This window comes from Macaca mulatta, chromosome 2 (assembly GCF_049350105.2).
Source record: "Macaca mulatta isolate MMU2019108-1 chromosome 2, T2T-MMU8v2.0, whole genome shotgun sequence".
Lineage (NCBI taxonomy): Eukaryota > Metazoa > Chordata > Mammalia > Primates > Cercopithecidae > Macaca > Macaca mulatta.
The window spans coordinates 98,028,978-98,032,817 of record NC_133407.1 but is presented as its reverse complement, the minus strand read 5'-3'; the positions used below and the strand labels follow the sequence as shown (position 1 = coordinate 98,032,817).

At 43.1% G+C, this 3,840-nt stretch overlaps 1 pseudogene; it reads right to left on the bottom strand.

Annotated features, from left to right (window-relative positions):
• Window positions 1-916: 916 nt before the first annotated feature.
• Window positions 917-1,393, bottom strand: LOC700483 (small EDRK-rich factor 2; annotated as a pseudogene).
• Window positions 1,394-3,840: the final 2,447 nt, after the last annotated feature.

The window sequence follows — 3,840 nt, the reverse complement described above, 5'->3', positions numbered from 1 at the left end:
TGGAAGCATCATCAGCTTTTTGACCTAGTCTTAGAGGTTACATCGCAGCACTTCTGTCAGATTCTGTGACTAAAGAACCCATAATTCTTCCCCAGATTAAAGAGCGTAGACTCCAGCTCTTCAGGCAATGCTTTAAAAACACCACAGGCATCTTTCTTTGATGGGGTTTTACATGTCTTCTCTTTATCTGTGCTTGGCTTTCTTTTATTCAACAAAATATTGGCAGAGCTCTTACCTATGTCACACAGTGTGTTAAACACTGAAGATGTAATAACAAACAAGAGAGAGATGATTCCTACCCTCATGGAACCGACTTTTTTTTTTTTTTTTTTTTTTTTTTTTTTGAGACAGAGTCTTGCTCTTGTTGCCCAGGCTGCAGTGCAATGGCATGATCTCAGCTCACTGCAATCTCTGCTTCCCAGGTTCGAGTGATTCTCCTTCCTCAGCCTCCCGAGTAGCTGGGATTACAGACACCTGCCATCACACCTGGCTAATTTTTGTATTTTCAGTAGAGACAGGGTTTTGCCATGTTGGCCAGGCTGGTCTCAAGCTCCTGACCTTGTGATCTGCCCACTTTGGCCTCCCAGAGTGCTGGGATTACAGGCATTAGCCACCGCACCCGGCCGAAACCGACTATCTTAAAGGGAAATAGAGTAAACAGATGATCACAAAAATAATGCAGTTTTTTTTTTCTATTCAGCTATGTTTTCTTCCCTTATTTCTCTGATGATGACTTCCACATCGTCAGCCTTCTCTATTTCCTATAGTTTCCTTATTGTTTTCACTTCAATTTTTCTAATCTATGTTCTAAGTCTTTTAGTTTTTCTTGCATTGTTTTGTGCCTTTTTAGTTTTGTTTTGAATCTCTGTGCAAATGCCCTGTGATTTGTGTTTCTTTCTTTCTTTTTTTTTTCAAGGAATTACAAAGCTACTTTTAATACCTTGGGGTGAGCCCTACAGGAATAAAAAACACTGGGAAGGGGTAACCCCCTCACCCCTGGGAGTGGCCCAGGGGAAGAGAGGCTACCTGAGGGGAAGGAAGCACAAAAGGGACCCGCTGCAGACTCAGGGCAAAGGGAATGCCATTGGTGCTGGGACCTGTGAGCACTACAGGAGCGTGGTGGGACTGGCTCCAGGCACACAGGCGAAAGGCAAGAGGGTTGGACACGAAGCCACAAAGCTACTTGGGTTCCTCCTTCTTCTCGTTTGCCTGTTTTTGCTTCTGCTGCATGATCTCCGAGTCCCTCTGCTTGCGGGCGGCAGCAGAAAGCCCGTCATCTCGGCGCTGTCCCTTAACCGAGTCGCTCTGCGTTTTCATATTCTTCTGGTGGGCGAGCTCACGCTGGTTACCGCGGGGCATGGCGACCGCAGCGGCTCCGACCTGCCTCCGTTACGTCCCCCTGTGATTTGTGTTTCTGGCTTGCTGTTTCTTCTCAATCACTTATTTGCTCAGTGACATCTATTCAAGTTTGTATTGCTTTTCTTGATGTTTTTGGCTCTTTTGTTCACCTCCAACATATGATATGCCTACTATGTTTCAGGCACTGCGCTGAGTAGGTGGATAGATAGCTCTGCGCAGCCTCTGCCTCAGGCAGGAAACACTCTTTAGCAAAGGAGCACAGACTCTGAGGTCAAGTACATGGAGCCTGCAGTTTAGCTTCATCACTTGCTAGTTGGATCCATACTTGATAGATTTCATAGCCCTGTCCTCTTTTTCCTCCTGAGGAGGGTAATACCTCACATAATTAGTACAGTGCCTGGAACTGTACTGATTGTAGAGCCTTAATATACATCTATTCCTTTATGGAATTCAGTGGAGAGTTAAATCAACATATTCAAAACAATGTGAAAGAGTTAATATAAAGGCGTGTATATAAGATGTTTGGTGAACAGAGAGATGGTACCTACCTTAGCCTGGCATCTTGAAAAATTTCCTATAGAATAGCAATTCTCATCTTGGGATGAGTGGAGGGGGAAGGGATACAGAAGCTGCTGTGGGGAATCTTTAATCTGAAGGGGAGAGACTGAAAAAAATTCAATATTATAAGACTTTTATATTTGGAGAAGTAAAAAGAACTTTCATAATCTATAATTAATAATTTATAAAAAGTAAATATAGGCTGGGTGCAGTGACTCACATTTGTAATCCCAGCACTTTGGGAAGCTGAGGCAGGCAGATCATTTGAGGTCAGGAGTTCCAGACCAGCCTGGCCAACATGGTGAAACCCCGTCTCTACTAAACATACAAAAAAAAAAATGGCTGGGCACATTGGCTCATGCCTGTAATCCCAGCACTTTGGGAGGCTGCGGTGGGTGGATCACCTGAGGTCAGAAGTTCAAGACCAACTTGACCAACATGATGAAACCCCATCTCTACTAAAATAAAAAAATTAGCTGGGCATGGTGACACACAACTGTAATCCCAGCTATTTGGGAGGCTGAGGCAGGAGAATTGCTTGAACCTGGAAGACAGAGGTTGGAGTTAGCTGAGATTGTGTCACTGCACTCCAACCTGGGTGACAGAGTCCTCTGTCTCAAAAAAAAAAAAAAAAAAAAGTAAATATAAAATCATCTCAGATGGTGGAGATATTCAGAAGGTAGATTATAAATTTTGTTTATCAGCAATTCTCAGAAGGAAATAGAGTTTCATGGGAAGGCTATTATGAGATATTTGTATATATTATTTAGGAGTATGGTTTTTAAAAGATTGAGAAACTTCACTATAATAGGTAATGACCAAGCTAAGCCTTGAATAACAAGTAAGGAATTAGCCAGGTGGAAAAGAGAGGAAGATGGAATTCCAGGTAGCAGAAACAGCCCTTACAAGGGCTCAGGGCTGTGACCAGAGATGGGCTGTTCTGAGGACTGTAAGTAGTTCTACATGGCTGTGAGTGAATGGTAGAAGATGAGCATGGAGAGGTTGGCAAGGGCCAAATCTCAAAGTATTTACATGCTCTACTAAGGGAACTATACTGAAAGAAATTGGGAACCATTGAAGAATTTTGAGGGAGGGAATGACAAACAGATTTGCTTTTCTCGTAGTACCTACAAATTTCCTTTCATGGTCATAATTTCTTCTTTAATCTCTTGGAAAGCAGTAGGTGTGGGTTTATTGACCCTGGCTTGAGTCAGCTGGTATTGGTATTTCTGCCCTGGTAGATGCCCTCCTCCCCATACTGACTTTCTCTTTCTCTTACAGATTTTGATACTTTTTGATTATGTGATTGGACCTAAATAGCTATGCTGTTTTGAAGCTGATCTTACTGAATTGTTGTTACCTCTCAGATGTTATCATTTTACTTTTTTTGGTGAGTTTATCTAGAAAGCGTTGAGTTTACTGGGAGGTAGCAAGAGGAAGAGGAAAAAAAAAATCTTTCTAGTTCAAATAACTTACTTGATTCTGTGCTTTGCCCTGCATGACTCTGAGCAAGTCACAACCTCTCTGAGCTTCAGTTTCTTCACTAATAATATTCACTGCGTAACCCTGTTGTGGGAATGAGAGAAATTATTCTCTAAGTGCCTGAATCATGCAGGTGTTCAATAACGATAAACTCTGCAAGTGTCCTCAGTGCCCCACCCTATCCTTGCAGCACTCAATGTTCCGATATAATCAACAGCTTCTAACTGCAAGCACCTGTGACTCTCTGCCTGAGGGCTTGCACTAGCCACAGAGATGTGATGGACCCTTGCTTGGGGCAGGCTGAAAATGCCAAGGAGATAATGCCCCCAGGAGCAGCCCTTTCAACCAAGATGAATGAGAGTTGGGAGATTAAAACTCCTTTCTTGTCCTCTGTGAGACAAACCTGAAGCCTGCTCCCCACATTCTCCCAGAGGTCCCATG